The sequence below is a fragment of the Mesoplodon mirus genome, assembly GCF_964341445.2.
Source record: "Mesoplodon mirus genome assembly, chromosome: 1".
Classification (NCBI taxonomy): domain Eukaryota; kingdom Metazoa; phylum Chordata; class Mammalia; order Artiodactyla; family Ziphiidae; genus Mesoplodon; species Mesoplodon mirus.
In genome coordinates, this window is record NC_138976.1 from 135,608,911 (window position 1) to 135,626,428 (window position 17,518).

Consider the following 17,518-nt stretch of genomic DNA (forward strand, 5'->3'; position numbering starts at 1 on the left):
AGTATTTAGCTTTATCAATGATATGTCCTTGAAAAATGTTTTAGAGATCCTACCAGTCTTTGAAAACATCCTTGTGCCTTGTTTCAGTTCCTGTTTTATGTATATTTTCTGCCTTGCACCCGATTATTCCTACATCTGATGGATGGCCTTGGGAATCTAATTCTGGTATTGATGGTTTTGGCTGATTGTCTCCCCTTGTAGCTGCTTTCTTCAATATTGTGTAAATTTAGATCATGAGCTCATGTTTAGCTAAACAGCTGACCTTGTAAGAGGCTTAGTTGTGAACGCTCGTAAGTTTCAGCAGAAAGTCGGCAAAGATTTATTTGTGTCCCTCCAATGAGTGGCCCGCAAGGACCCCGTTTTCTACAAGTGTTGGTCCAATACTCCCTCTAGAGGCAGGGGACTCAGACAGGGCTGCTTTGCGGCCCCCGATCTGGGGCAGGGGCAGTGGGCGGCCTGTGACCCGGGCAGGAGCCTCTCCGCGTGTGTCCCAGGGACCCATCTGCCTGCAAACTTCGGTCACCTGGCAGAAAGCTACGATGTCCAGACCTATGCTTAGCTGTGCAGCGCGGTGTACTGCGCGGACACGTTCCACACACACTTCAAGTAAGAGGGCGGCCTGAGTGGAAAGGTGAGAGTTTGGGCAGCTGTGCAGACAAAGAAGGCGCCCTTTGGCCTGGGCCTAAAAGCTTGTGACACTCCACTGGGCCTGCCGTGCTCTGAGGGCCCTGCCCTGGGCCCCCTGCTCCCCTGCCCTTTGTTCAGTCACAGCAGAGATGGCCACACACACTCCCTCATTGAGGGCAGTGTTCCAACCTCCCTCAGCCCCGCCGCCTCTCCACAGGTTACCATGGACTACAGAGGCTGCATTCTGAGGCCAGGGCGTCCCGAGAATGCCAAGGACAGACATGATGACCTTAAATGATTTCCTCTTGTGTCAGTGTTGGTAAACTTTAGGAGCTAGGAAATGGTCCACTTGACAGAAATGTTCAAATTTACTGGCATTTCATATATTCTCTGCTCTAACATTGTCCTGACTCTTTCTGTATATTCTTTACTTATGTTTTGGTTTTCCTTAATCAAAGTGTGTCTTTTAAATCTTTTCAAAGAAGATTCTTTGGACTTACTAAATCACCTGAATTTTATACGTTTTCTGTTGTATTAAGTTCTGCTCATATCTTTATTTTTCTTTTCTCTATGTTCTCAGGGTTTATTGTTTTCATCTTCTGATGTCAATTAAAACACTTGGTTATTCATTTTAATAAATCTTTTAACTTATAAAGATTTGAACTTTTGAAAATTCCAGCTTACTTGTACGTGTCTAAGGGTCAGGTCCTCTCCATTGTTGCTGGCCTAAGGCTTAGTTCACCATACAGCAATGTATATATTGACCTATTTTCCCCTCGACTTTCTGTGATTCCCTACATCTCACCTTTCTTTACAGACAAGCCATTTGAAATACCCTTAACTTATTTCACAGCCAATAAGTCTTTGAAATAATGTGTATTTTTTAGAGAAATCTTCTTATATAATTAGGCAGAAAATCTGACCTGCCATAGTTTTCAAAACAGCATAATTTCACTCTTCTCAATGATTAATCTGTTGTATTACACAACCTTGGAGTATTTAGCTTTATCAATGACATGTCCTTGAAAAATGTTTTAGAGATCCTACCAGTCTTTGAAAACATCCTTGTGCCTTGTTTCAGTTCCAGTTTTATGTATATTTTCTGCCTTGTACCCGATTATTCCTACATCTGATGGATGGCCTTGGGAATCTAATTCTGGTATTGATGGTTTTGGCTGATTGTCTCCCCTTGTAGCTGCTTTCTTCAATATTGTGTAAATTTAGATCATGAGCTCATGTTTAGCTAAACAGCTGACCTTGTAAGAGGCTTAGTTGTGAACGCTCGTAAGTTTCAGCAGAAAGTCGGCAAAGATTTATTTGTGTCCCTCCTATAAGTGGCCCGCAAAGACCCCGTTTTCTACAAGTGTTGGTCCAATACTCCCTCTAGAGGCAGGGGACTCAGACAGGGCTGCTTTGCGGCCCCCGATCTGGGGCAGGGGCAGTGGGCGGCCTGTGACCCGGGCAGGAGCCTCTCCGCATGTGTCCCAGTGACCCAACTGCCTGCGAACTTCGGTCACCTGGCAGGAAGCTACGATGCCCAGACCTATTCTTAGCTGTGCAGCGCGGTATACTGCGCGGACACGTTCCACACACACTTCAAGTAAGAGGGCGGCCTGAGTGGAAAGGTGAGAGTTTGGGCAGCTGTGCAGACAAACTAGGCGCCCTTTGGCCTGGGCCTAAAAGCTTGTGACACTCCACTGGGCCTGCCGGGCTCTGAGGGCCCTGCCCTGGGCCCCCTGCTCCCCTGCCCTTTGTTCAGTCACAGCAGAGATGGCCACACCCACTCCCTCAGTGAGTGCAGTGTTCCAACCTCCCTCAGCCCCGCCGCCTCTCCACAGGTTACCATGGACTACAGAGGCTGCATTCTGAGGCCAGGGCGTCCCGAGAATGCCAAGGGCAGACATGATGACCTTAAATGATTTCCTCTTGTGTCAGTGTTGGTAAACTTTAGGAGCTAGGAAATGGTCCACTTGACAGAAATGTTCAAATTTACTGGCATTTCATATATTCTCTGGTCTAACATTGTCCTGACTCTTTCTGTATATTCTTTACTTATGTTTTGGTTTTCCTTAATCAAAGTGTGTCTTTTAAATCTTTTCAAAGAAGATTCTTTGGACTTACTAAATCACCTGAATTTTATACGTTTTCTGTTGTATTAAGTTCTGCTCATATCTTTATTTATCTTTTCTCTATGTTCTCAGGGTTTATTGTTTTCATCTTCTCATGTCAATTAAAACACTTGGTTATTCATTTTAATAAATCTTTTAACTTATAAAGATTTGAACTTTTGAAAATTCCAGCTTACTTGTACGTGTCTAAGGGTCAGGTCCTCTCCATTGTTGCTGGCCTAAGGCTTAGTTCACCATACAGCAATGTATATATTGACCTATTTTCCCCTCGACTTTCTGTGATTCCCTACATCTCACCTTTCTTTACAGACAAGCCATTTGAAATACCCTTAACTTATTTCACAGCCAATAAGTCTTTGAAATAATGTGTATTTTTTAGAGAAATCTTCTTATATAATTAGGCAGAAAATCTGACCTGCCATAGTTTTCAAAACAGCATAATTTCACTCTTCTCAATGATTAATCTGTTGTATTACACAACCTTGGAGTATTTAGCTTTTTCAATGACATGTCCTTGAAAAATGTTTTAGAGATCCTACCAGTCTTTGAAAACATCCTTGTGCCTTGTTTCAGTTCCAGTTTTATGTATATTTTCTGCCTTGTACCCGATTATTCCTACATCTGATGGATGGCCTTGGGAATCTAATTCTGGTATTGATGGTTTTGGCTGATTGTCTCCCCTTGTAGATGCTTTCTTCAATATTGTGTAAATTTAGATCATGAGCTCATGTTTAGCTAAACAGCTGACCTTGTAAGAGGCTTAGTTGTGAACGCTCGTAAGTTTCAGCAGAAAGTCGGCAAAGATTTATTTGTGTCCCACCAATGAGTGGCCCGCAAGGACCCCGTTTTCTACAAGTGTTGGTCCAATACGCCCTCTAGAGGCAGGGGACTCAGACAGGGCTGCTTTGCGGCCCCCGATCTGGGGCAGGGGCAGTGGGCGGCCTGTGACCCGGGCAGGAGCCTCTCCGCATGTGTCCCAGTGACCCATCTGCCTGCGAACTTCGGTCACCTGGCAGGAAGCTACGATGCCCAGACCTATTCTTAGCTGTGCAGCGCGGTATACTGCGCGGACACGTTCCACACACACTTCAAGTAAGAGGGCGGCCTGAGTGGAAAGGTGAGAGTTTGGGCAGCTGTGCAGACAAAGTAGGCGCCCTTTGGCCTGGGCCTAAAAGCTTGTGACACTCCACTGGGCCTGCCGGGCTCTGAGGGCCCTGCACTGGGCCCCCTGCTCCCCTGCCCTTTGTTCAGTCACAGCAGAGATGGCCACACCCACTCCCTCAGTGAGTGCAGTGTTCCAACCTCCCTCAGCCCCGCCGCCTCTCCACAGTTTACCATGGACTACAGAGGCTGCATTCTGAGGCCAGGGCGTTCCGAGAATGCCAAGGGCAGACATGATGACCTTAAATGATTTCCTCTTGTGTCAGTGTTGGTAAACTTTAGGAGCTAGGAAATGGTCCACTTGACAGAAATGTTCAAATTTACTGGCATTTCATATATTCTCTGCTCTAACATTGTCCTGACTCTTTCTGTATATTCTTTACTTATGTTTTGGTTTTCCTTAATCAAAGTGTGTCTTTTAAATCTTTTCAAAGAAGATTCTTTGGACTTACTAAATCACCTGAATTTTATACGCTTTCTGTTGTATTAAGTTCTGCTCATATCTTTATTTATCTTTTCTCTATGTTCTCAGGGTTTATTGTTTTCATCTTCTGATGTCAATTAAAACACTTGGTTATTCATTTTAATAAATCTTTTTACTTATAAAGATTTGAAATTTTGAAGATTCCAGCTTACTTGTACGTGTCTAAGGGTCAGGTCCTCTCCATTGTTGCTGGCCTAAGGCTTAGTTCACCATACAGCAATGTATATATTGACCTATTTTCCCCTCGACTTTCTGTGATTCCCTACATCTCACCTTTCTTTGCAGACAAGCCATTTGAAATACCCTTAACTTATTTCACAGCCAAGAAGTCTTTGAAATAATGTGTATTTTTTAGAGAAATCTTCTTATATAATTAGGCAGAAAATCTGACCTGCCATAGTTTTCAAAACAGCATAATTTCACTCTTCTCAATGATTAATCTGTTGTATTACACAACCTTGGAGTATTTAGCTTTTTCAATGACATGTCCTTGAAAAATGTTTTAGAGATCCTACCAGTCTTTGAAAACATCCTTGTGCCTTGTTTCAGTTCCAGTTTTAGGTATATTTTCTGCCTTGCACCCGATTATTCCTACATCTGATGGATGGCCTTGGGAATCTAATTCTGGTATTGATGGTTTTGGCTGATTGTCTCCCCTTGTAGCTGCTTTCTTCAATATTGTGTAAATTTAGATCATGAGCTCATGTTTAGCTAAACAGCTGACCTTGTAAGAGGCTTGGTGTGAACGCTCGTAAGTTTCAGCAGAAAGTCGGCAAAGATTTATTTGTGTCCCACCAATGAGTGGCCCGCAAGGACCCCGTTTTCTACAAGTGTTGGTCCAATACGCCCTCTAGAGGCAGGGGACTCAGACAGGGCTGCTTTGCGGCCCCCGATCTGGGGCAGGGGCAGTGGGCGGCCTGTGACCCGGGCAGGAGCCCCTCCGCATGTGTCCCAGGGACCCATCTGCCTGCGAACTTCGGTCACCTGGCAGGAAGCTACGATGCCCAGAACTATGCTTAGCTGTGCAGCGCGGTGTACTGCGCGGACACGTTCCACACACACTTCAAGTAAGAGGGCGGCTTGAGTGGAAAGGTGAGAGTTTGGGCAGCTGTGCAGACAAAGAAGGCGCCCTTTGGCCTGGGCCTAAAAGCTTGTGACACTCCACTGGGCCTACCGGGCTCTGAGGGCCCTGCCCTGGGCCCCCTGCTCCCCTGCCCTTTGTTCAGTCACAGCAGAGATGGCCACACCCACTCCCTCAGTGAGGGCAGTGTTCCAACCTCCCTCAGCCCCGCCCCCTCTCTGCAGGTTACCATGGACTACAGAGGCTGCATTCTGAGGCCAGGGCGTTCCGAGAATGCCAAGGGCAGACATGATGACCTTAAATGATTTCCTCTTGTGTCAGTGTTGGTAAACTTTAGGAGCTAGGAAATGGTCCACTTGACAGAAATGTTCAAATTTACTGGCATTTCATATATTCTCTGCTCTAACATTGTCCTGACTCTTTCTGTATATTCTTTACTTATGTTTTGGTTTTCCTTAATCATAGTGTGTCTTTTAAATCTTTTCAAAGAAGATTCTTTGGACTTACTAAATCACCTCAATTTTATACGTTTTCTGTTGTATTAAGTTCTGCTCATATCTTTATTTATCTTTTCTCTATGTTCTCAGGGTTTATTGTTTTCATCTTCTGATGTCAATTAAAACACTTGGTTATTCATTTTAATAAATCTTTTTACTTATAAAGATTTGAACTTTTGAAGATTCCAGCTTACTTGTACGTGTCTAAGGGTCAGGTCCTCTCCATTGTTGCTGGCCTAAGGCTTAGTTCACCATACAGCAATGTATATATTGACCTATTTTCCCCTCGACTTTCTGTGATTCCCTACATCTCACCTTTCTTTGCAGACAAGCCATTTGAAATACCCTTAACTTATTTCACAGCCAATAAGTCTGAAATAATGTGTATTTTTTAGAGAAATCTTCTTATATAATTAGGCAGAAAATCTGACCTGCCATAGTTTTCAAAACAGCATAATTTCACTCTTCTCAATGATTAATCTGTTGTATTACACAACCTTGGAGTATTTAGCTTTATCAATGATATGTCCTTGAAAAATGTTTTAGAGATCCTACCAGTCTTTGAAAACATCCTTGTGCCTTGTTTCAGTTCCTGTTTTATGTATATTTTCTGCCTTGCACCCGATTATTCCTACATCTGATGGATGGCCTTGGGAATCTAATTCTGGTATTGATGGTTTTGGCTGATTGTCTCCCCTTGTAGCTGCTTTCTTCAATATTGTGTAAATTTAGATCATGAGCTCATGTTTAGCTAAACAGCTGACCTTGTAAGAGGCTTAGTTGTGAACGCTCGTAAGTTTCAGCAGAAAGTCGGCAAAGATTTATTTGTGTCCCTCCAATGAGTGGCCCGCAAGGACCCCGTTTTCTACAAGTGTTGGTCCAATACTCCCTCTAGAGGCAGGGGACTCAGACAGGGCTGCTTTGCGGCCCCCGATCTGGGGCAGGGGCAGTGGGCGGCCTGTGACCCGGGCAGAAGCCTCTCCGCGTGTGTCCCAGGGACCCATCTGCCTGCAAACTTCGGTCACCTGGCAGAAAGCTACGATGTCCACACCTATGCTTAGCTGTGCAGTGCGGTGTACTGCGCGGACACGTTCCACACACACTTCAAGTAAGAGGGCGGCCTGAGTGGAAAGGTGAGAGTTTGGGCAGCTGTGCAGACAAAGAAGGCGCCCTTTGGCCTGGGCCTAAAAGCTTGTGACACTCCACTGGGCCTGCCGTGCTCTGAGGGCCCTGCCCTGGGCCCCCTGCTCCCCTGCCCTTTGTTCAGTCACAGCAGAGATGGCCACACACACTCCCTCATTGAGGGCAGTGTTCCAACCTCCCTCAGCCCCGCCGCCTCTCCACAGGTTACCATGGACTACAGAGGCTGCATTCTGAGGCCAGGGCGTCCCGAGAATGCCAAGGACAGACATGATGACCTTAAATGATTTCCTCTTGTGTCAGTGTTGGTAAACTTTAGGAGCTAGGAAATGGTCCACTTGACAGAAATGTTCAAATTTACTGGCATTTCATATATTCTCTGCTCTAACATTGTCCTGACTCTTTCTGTATATTCTTTACTTATGTTTTGGTTTTCCTTAATCAAAGTGTGTCTTTTAAATCTTTTCAAAGAAGATTCTTTGGACTTACTAAATCACCTGAATTTTATACGTTTTCTGTTGTATTAAGTTCTGCTCATATCTTTATTTTTCTTTTCTCTATGTTCTCAGGGTTTATTGTTTTCATCTTCTGATGTCAATTAAAACACTTGGTTATTCATTTTAATAAATCTTTTAACTTATAAAGATTTGAACTTTTGAAAATTCCATCTTACTTGTACGTGTCTAAGGGTCAGGTCCTCTCCATTGTTGCTGGCCTAAGGCTTAGTTCACCATACAGCAATGTATATATTGACCTATTTTCCCCTCGACTTTCTGTGATTCCCTACATCTCACCTTTCTTTACAGACAAGCCATTTGAAATACCCTTAACTTATTTCACAGCCAATAAGTCTTTGAAATAATGTGTATTTTTTAGAGAAATCTTCTTATATAATTAGGCAGAAAATCTGACCTGCCATAGTTTTCAAAACAGCATAATTTCACTCTTCTCAATGATTAATCTGTTGTATTACACAACCTTGGAGTATTTAGCTTTATCAATGACATGTCCTTGAAAAATGTTTTAGAGATCCTACCAGTCTTTGAAAACATCCTTGTGCCTTGTTTCAGTTCCAGTTTTATGTATATTTTCTGCCTTGTACCCGATTATTCCTACATCTGATGGATGGCCTTGGGAATCTAATTCTGGTATTGATGGTTTTGGCTGATTGTCTCCCCTTGTAGCTGCTTTCTTCAATATTGTGTAAATTTAGATCATGAGCTCATGTTTAGCTAAACAGCTGACCTTGTAAGAGGCTTAGTTGTGAACGCTCGTAAGTTTCAGCAGAAAGTCGGCAAAGATTTATTTGTGTCCCTCCTATGAGTGGCCCGCAAAGACCCCGTTTTCTACAAGTGTTGGTCCAATACTCCCTCTAGAGGCAGGGGACTCAGACAGGGCTGCTTTGCGGCCCCCGATCTGGGGCAGGGGCAGTGGGCGGCCTGTGACCCGGGCAGGAGCCCCTCCGCATGTGTCCCAGGGAACCATCTGCCTGCGAACTTCGGTCACCTGGCAGGAAGCTACGATGCCCAGAACTATGCTTAGCTGTGCAGCGCGGTGTACTGCGCGGACACGTTCCACACACACTTCAAGTAAGAGGGCGGCTTGAGTGGAAAGGTGAGAGTTTGGGCAGCTGTGCAGACAAAGAAGGCGCCCTTTGGCCTGGGCCTAAAAGCTTGTGACACTCCACTGGGCCTGCCGGGCTCTGAGGGCCCTGCCCTGGGCCCCCTGCTCCCCTGCCCTTTGTTCAGTCACAGCAGAGATGGCCACACCCACTCCCTCAGTGAGGGCAGTGTTCCAACCTCCCTCAGCCCCGCCCCCTCTCTGCAGGTTACCATGGACTACAGAGGCTGCATTCTGAGGCCAGGGCGTTCCGAGAATGCCAAGGGCAGACATGATGACCTTAAATGATTTCCTCTTGTGTCAGTGTTGGTAAACTTTAGGAGCTAGGAAATGGTCCACTTGACAGAAATGTTCAAATTTACTGGCATTTCATATATTCTCTGCTCTAACATTGTCCTGACTCTTTCTGTATATTCTTTACTTATGTTTTGGTTTTCCTTAATCATAGTGTGTCTTTTAAATCTTTTCAAAGAAGATTCTTTGGACTTACTAAATCACCTCAATTTTATACGTTTTCTGTTGTATTAAGTTCTGCTCATATCTTTATTTATCTTTTCTCTATGTTCTCAGGGTTTATTGTTTTCATCTTCTGATGTCAATTAAAACACTTGGTTATTCATTTTAATAAATCTTTTTACTTATAAAGATTTGAACTTTTGAAGATTCCAGCTTACTTGTACGTGTCTAAGGGTCAGGTCCTCTCCATTGTTGCTGGCCTAAGGCTTAGTTCACCATACAGCAATGTATATATTGACCTATTTTCCCCTCGACTTTCTGTGATTCCCTACATCTCACCTTTCTTTGCAGACAAGCCATTTGAAATACCCTTAACTTATTTCACAGCCAAGAAGTCTTTGAAATAATGTGTATTTTTTAGAGAAGTCTTCTTATATAATTAGGCAGAAAATCTGACCTGCCATAGTTTTCAAAACAGCATAATTTCACTCTTCTCAATGATTAATCTGTTGTATTACACAACCTTGGAGTATTTAGCTTTATCAATGACATGTCCTTGAAAAATGTTTTAGAGATCCTACCAGTCTTTGAATACATCCTTGTGCCTTGTTGCAGTTCCAGTTTTATGTATATTTTCTGCCTTGCACCCGATTATTCCTACATCTGATGGATGGCCTTGGGAATCTAATTCTGGTATTGATGGTTTTGGCTGATTGTCTCCCCTTGTAGCTGCTTTCTTCAATATTGTGTAAATTTAGATCATGAGCTCATGTTTAGCTAAACAGCTGACCTTGTAAGAGGCTTGGTGTGAACGCTCGTAAGTTTCAGCAGAAAGTCGGCAAAGATTTATTTGTGTCCCACCAATGAGTGGCCCGCAAGGACCCCGTTTTCTACAAGTGTTGGTCCAATACGCCCTCTAGAGGCAGGGGACTCAGACAGGGCTGCTTTGCGGCCCCCGATCTGGGGCAGGGGCAGTGGGCGGCCTGTGACCCGGGCAGGAGCCCCTCCTCATGTGTCCCAGGGACCCATCTGCCTGCGAACTTCGGTCACCTGGCAGGAAGCTACGATGCCCAGAACTATGCTTAGCTGTGCAGCGCGGTGTACTGCGCGGACACGTTCCACACACACTTCAAGTAAGAGGGCGTCTTGAGTGGAAAGGTGAGAGTTTGGGCAGCTGTGCAGACAAAGAAGGCGCCCTTTGGCCTGGGCCTAAAAGCTTGTGACACTCCACTGGGCCTGCCGGGCTCTGAGGGCCCTGCCCTGGGCCCCCTGCTCCCCTGCCCTTTGTTCAGTCACAGCAGAGATGGCCACACCCACTCCCTCAGTGAGGGCAGTGTTCCAACCTCCCTCAGCCCCGCCCCCTCTCTGCAGGTTACCATGGACTACAGAGGCTGCATTCTGAGGCCAGGGCGTTCCGAGAATGCCAAGGGCAGACATGATGACCTTAAATGATTTCCTCTTGTGTCAGTGTTGGTAAACTATAGGAGCTAGGAAATGGTCCACTTGACAGAAATGTTCAAATTTACTGGCATTTCATATATTCTCTGCTCTAACATTGTCCTGACTCTTTCTGTATATTCTTTACTTATGTTTTGGTTTTCCTTAATCATAGTGTGTCTTTTAAATCATTTCAAAGAAGATTCTTTGGACTTACTAAATCACCTGAATTTTATACGTTTTCTGTTGTATTAAGTTCTGCTCATATCTTTATTTATCTTTTCTCTATGTTCTCAGGGTTAATTGTTTTCATCTTCTGATGTCAATTAAAACACTTGGTTATTCATTTTAATAAATCTTTTTACTTATAAAGATTTGAACTTTTGAAGATTCCAGCTTACTTGTACGTGTCTAAGGGTCAGGTCCTCTCCATTGTTGCTGGCCTAAGGCTTAGTTCACCATACAGCAATGTATATATTGACCTATTTTCCCCTCGACTTTCTGTGATTCCCTACATCTCACCTTTCTTTGCAGACAAGCCATTTGAAATACCCTTAACTTATTTCACAGCCAAGAAGTCTTTGAAATAATGTGTATTTTTTAGAGAAATCTTCTTATATAATTAGGCAGAAAATCTGACCTGCCATAGATTTCAAAACAGCATAATTTCACTCTTCTCAATGATTAATCTGTTGTATTACACAACCTTGGAGTATTTAGCTTTATCAATGATATGTCCTTGAAAAATGTTTTAGAGATCCTACCAGTCTTTGAAAACATCCTTGTGCCTTGTTTCAGTTCCAGTTTTATGTATATTTTCTGCCTTGCACCCAAATATTCCTACATCTGATGGATGGCCTTGGGAATCTAATTCTGGTATTGATGGTTTTGGCTGATTGTCTCCCCTTGTAGCTGCTTTCTTCAATATTGTGTAAATTTAGATCATGAGCTCATGTTTAGCTAAACAGCTGACATTGTAAGAGGCTTAGGTGTGAACGCTCGTAAGTTTCAGCAGAAAGTCGGCAAAGATTTATTTGTGTCCCTCCAATGAGTGTCCCGCAAGGACCCCGTTTTCTACAAGTGTTGGTCCAATACTCCCTCTAGAGGCAGGGGACTCAGACAGGGCTGCTTTGCGGCCCCCTATCTGGGGCAGGGGCAGTGGGCGGCCTGTGACCCGGGCAGGAGCCTCTCCGCGTGTGTCCCAGGGACCCATCTGCCTGCAAACTTCGGTCACCTGGCAGAAAGCTACGATGTCCAGACCTATGCTTAGCTGTGCAGCGCGGTGTACTGCGCGGACACGTTCCACACACACTTCAAGTAAGAGGGCGGCCTGAGTGGAAAGGTGAGAGTTTGGGCAGCTGTGCAGACAAAGAAGGCGCCCTTTGGCCTGGGCCTAAAAGCTTGTGACACTCCACTGGGCCTGCCGTGCTCTGAGGGCCCTGCCCTGGGCCCCCTGCTCCCCTGCCCTTTGTTCAGTCACAGCAGAGATGGCCACAGCCACTCCCTCATTGAGGGCAGTGTTCCAACCTCCCTCAGCCCCGCCGCCTCTCCACAGGTTACCATGGACTACAGAGGCTGCATTCTGAGGCCAGGGCGTCCCGAGAATGCCAAGGGCAGACATGATGACCTTAAATGATTTCCTCTTGTGTCAGTGTTGGTAAAGTTTAGGAGCTAGGAAATGGTCCACTTGACAGAAATGTTCAAATTTACTGGCATTTCATATATTCTCTGCTCTAACATTGTCCTGACTCTTTCTGTATATTCTTTACTTATGTTTTGGTTTTCCTTAATCAAAGTGTGTCTTTTAAATCTTTTCAAAGAAGATTCTTTGGACTTACTAAATGACCTGAATTTTATACGTTTTCTGTTGTATTAAGTTCTGCTCATATCTTTATTTATCTTTTCTCTATGTTCTCAGGGTTTATTGTTTTCATCTTCTGATGTCAATTAAAACACTTGGTTATTCATTTTAATAAATCTTTTAACTTATAAAGATTTGAACTTTTGAAAATTCCAGCTTACTTGTACGTGTCTATGGGTCAGGTCCTCTCCATTGTTGCTGGCCTAAGGCTTAGTTCACCATACAGCAATGTATATATTGACCTATTTTCCCCTCGACTTTCTGTGATTCCCTACATCTCACCTTTCTTTACAGACAAGCCATTTGAAATACCCTTAACTTATTTCACAGCCAATAAGTCTTTGAAATAATGTGTATTTTTTAGAGAAATCTTCTTATATAATTAGGCAGAAAATCTGACCTGCCATAGTTTTCAAAACAGCATAATTTCACTCTTCTCAATGATTAATCTGTTGTATTACACAACCTTGGAGTATTTAGCTTTATCAATGACATGTCCTTGAAAAATGTTTTAGAGATCCTACCAGTCTTTGAAAACATCCTTGTGCCTTGTTTCAGTTCCAGTTTTATGTATATTTTCTGCCTTGTACCCGATTATTCCTACATCTGATGGATGGCCTTGGGAATCTAATTCTGGTATTGATGGTTTTGGCTGATTGTCTCCCCTTGTAGCTGCTTTCTTCAATATTGTGTAAATTTAGATCATGAGCTCATGTTTAGCTAAACAGCTGACCTTGTAAGAGGCTTAGTTGTGAACGCTCGTAAGTTTCAGCAGAAAGTCGGCAAAGATTTATTTGTGTCCCTCCTATGAGTGGCCCGCAAAGACCCCGTTTTCTACAAGTGTTGGTCCAATACTCCCTCTAGAGGCAGGGGACTCAGACAGGGCTGCTTTGCGGCCCCCGATCTGGGGCAGGGGCAGTGGGCGGCCTGTGACCCGGGCAGGAGCCTCTCCGCATGTGTCCCAGTGACCCAACTGCCTGCGAACTTCGGTCACCTGGCAGGAAGCTACGATGCCCAGACCTATTCTTAGCTGTGCAGCGCGGTATACTGCGCGGACACGTTCCACACACACTTCAAGTAAGAGGGCGGCCTGAGTGGAAAGGTGAGAGTTTGGGCAGCTGTGCAGACAAACTAGGCGCCCTTTGGCCTGGGCCTAAAAGCTTGTGACACTCCACTGGGCCTGCCGGGCTCTGAGGGCCCTGCACTGGGCCCCCTGCTCCCCTGCCCTTTGTTCAGTCACAGCAGAGATGGCCACACCCACTCCCTCAGTGAGTGCAGTGTTCCAACCTCCCTCAGCCCCGCCGCCTCTCCACAGGTTACCATGGACTACAGAGGCTGCATTCTGAGGCCAGGGCGTCCCGAGAATGCCAAGGGCAGACATGATGACCTTAAATGATTTCCTCTTGTGTCAGTGTTGGTAAACTTTAGGAGCTAGGAAATGGTCAACTTTACAGAAATGTTCAAATTTACTGGCATTTCATATATTCTCTGCTCTAACATTGTCCTGACTCTTTCTGTATATTCTTTACTTATGTTTTGGTTTTCCTTAATCAAAGTGTGTCTTTTAAATCTTTTCAAAGAAGATTCTTTGGACTTACTAAATGACCTGAATTTTATACGTTTTCTGTTGTATTAAGTTCTGCTCATATCTTTATTTATCTTTTCTCTATGTTCTCAGGGTTTATTGTTTTCATCTTCTGATGTCAATTAAAACACTTGGTTATTCATTTTAATAAATCTTTTTACTTATAAAGATTTGAACTTTTGAAGATTCCAGCTTACTTGTACGTGTCTAAGGGTCAGGTCCTCTCCATTGTTGCTGGCCTAAGGCTTAGTTCACCATACAGCAATGTATATATTGACCTATTTTCCCCTCGACTTTCTGTGATTCCCTACATCTCACCTTTCTTTGCAGACAAGCCATTTGAAATACCCTTAACTTATTTCACAGCCAAGAAGTCTTTGAAATAATGTGTATTTTTTAGAGAAATCTTCTTATATAATTAGGCAGAAAATCTGACCTGCCATAGTTTTCAAAACAGCATAATTTCACTCTTCTCAATGATTAATCTGTTGTATTACACAACCTTGGAGTATTTAGCTTTATCAATGACATGTCCTTGAAAAATGTTTTAGAGATCCTACCAGTCTTTGAAAACATCCTTGTGCCTTGTTTCAGTTCCAGTTTTATGTATATTTTCTGCCTTGCACCCGATTATTCCTACATCTGATGGATGGCCTTGGGAATCTAATTCTGGTATTGATGGTTTTGGCTGATTGTCTCCCCTTGTAGCTGCTTTCTTCAATATTGTGTAAATTTAGATCATGAGCTCATGTTTAGCTAAACAGCTGACCTTGTAAGAGGCTTGGTGTGAACGCTCGTAAGTTTCAGCAGAAAGTCGGCAAAGATTTATTTGTGTCCCACCAATGAGTGGCCCGCAAGGACCCCGTTTTCTACAAGTGTTGGTCCAATACGCCCTCTAGAGGCAGGGGACTCAGACAGGGCTGCTTTGCGGCCCCCGATCTGGGGCAGGGGCAGTGGGCGGCCTGTGACCCGGGCAGGAGCCCCTCCGCATGTGTCCCAGGGACCCATCTGCCTGCGAACTTCGGTCACCTGGCAGGAAGCTACGATGCCCAGAACTATGCTTAGCTGTGCAGCGCGGTGTACTGCGCGGACACGTTCCACACACACTTCAAGTAAGAGGGCGGCTTGAGAGGAAAGGTGAGAGTTTGGGCAGCTGTGCAGACAAAGAAGGCGCCCTTTGGCCTGGGCCTAAAAGCTTGTGACACTCCACTGGGCCTGCCGGGCTCTGAGGGCCCTGCCCTGGGCCCCCTGCTCCCCTGCCCTTTGTTCAGTCACAGCAGAGATGGCCACACCCACTCCCTCAGTGAGGGCAGTGTTCCAACCTCCCTCAGCCCCGCCCCCTCTCTGCAGGTTACCATGGACTACAGAGGCTGCATTCTGAGGCCAGGGCGTTCCGAGAATGCCAAGGGCAGACATGATGACCTTAAATGATTTCCTCTTGTGTCAGTGTTGGTAAACTTTAGGAGCTAGGAAATGGTCCACTTGACAGAAATGTTCAAATTTACTGGCATTTCATATATTCTCTGCTCTAACATTGTCCTGACTCTTTCTGTATATTCTTTACTTATGTTTTGGTTTTCCTTAATCATAGTGTGTCTTTTAAATCATTTCAAAGAAGATTCTTTGGACTTACTAAATCACCTGAATTTTATACGTTTTCTGTTGTATTAAGTTCTGCTCATATCTTTATTTATCTTTTCTCTATGTTCTCAGGGTTTATTGTTTTCATCTTCTGATGTCAATTAAAACACTTGGTTATTCATTTTAATAAATCTTTTTACTTATAAAGATTTGAACTTTTGAAGATTCCAGCTTACTTGTACGTGTCTAAGGGTCAGGTCCTCTCCATTGTTGCTGGCCTAAGGCTTAGTTCACCATACAGCAATGTATATATTGACCTATTTTCCCCTCGACTTTCTGTGATTCCCTACATCTCACCTTTCTTTGCAGACAAGCCATTTGAAATACCCTTAACTTATTTCACAGCCAATAAGTCTTTGAAATAATGTGTATTATTAGAGAAATCTTCTTATATAATTAGGCAGAAAATCTGACCTGCCATAGTTTTCAAAACAGCATAATTTCACTCTTCTCAATGATTAATCTGTTGTATTACACAACCTTGGAGTATTTAGCTTTATCAATGACATGTCCTTGAAAAATGTTTTAGAGATCCTACCAGTCTTTGAAAATATCCTTGTGCCTTGTTTCAGTTCCAGTATTATGTATATTTTCTGCCTTGTACCCGATTATTCCTACATCTGATGGATGGCCTTGGGAATCTAATTCTGCTATTGATGGTTTTGGCTGATTGTCTCCCCTTGTAGCTGCTTTCTTCAATATTGTGTAAAGATAGATCATGAGCTCATGTTTAGCTAAACAGCTGACCTTGTAAGTGGCTTAGGTGTGAACGCTGGTAAATTTTAGCAGAAAGTCGGCAAAGATTTATTTGTGTCCCTCCAATGAGTGGCCCGCAAAGATCCCGTTTTATACAAGTGTTGGTCCAATACACCCTCTAGAGGCAGGGGACTCAGACAGGGCTGCTTTGCGGCCCCCGATCTGGGGCAGGGGCAGTTGGCGGCCTGTGACCCGGGCAGGAGCCTCTCCGCGTGTGTCCCAGGGACCCATCTGCCTGCGAACTTCGGTCACCTGTCAGGAAGCTACGATGTCCAGACATATGCTTAGCTGTGCAGCGCGGTATACTGCGCGGACACGTTCCACACACACTTCAAGTAAGAGGGCGGCCTGAGTGGAAAGGTGAGAGTTTGGGCAGCTGTGCAGACAAAGAAGTCGCACTTTGGCCTGGGCCTAAAAGCTTGTGACACTCCACTGGGCCTGCCGGGCTCTGAGGGCCCTGCCCTGGGCCCCCTGCTCCCCTGCCCTTTCTTCAGTCACAGCAGAGATGGCCACACCCACTCCCTCAGTGAGGGCAGTGTTCCAACCTCCCTCAGCCCCGCCCCCTCTCTGCAGGTTACCATGCACTACAGAGGCTGCATTCTGAGGCCAGCGCGTTCCGAGAATGCCAAGGGCAGACATGATGACCTTAAATGATTTCCTCTTGTGTCAGTGTTGGTAAACTTTAGGAGCTAGGAAATGGTCCACTTTACAGAAATGTTCAAATTTACTGGCATTTCATATATTCTCTGCTCTAACATTGTCCTGACTCTTTCTGTATATTCTTTACTTATGTTTTGGTTTTCCTTAATCAAAGTGTGTCTTTTAATTCTTTTCAAAGAAGATTCTTTGGACTTACTAAATCACCTGAATTTTATACGTTTTCTGTTGTATTAAGTTCTGCTCATACCTTTATTTATCTTTTTTCTATGTTCTCAGGGTTTATTGTTTTCATCTTCTGATGTCAATTAAAACACTTGGTTATTCATTTTAATAAATCTTTTTACTTATAAAGATTTGAACTTTTGAAGATTCCAGCTTACTTG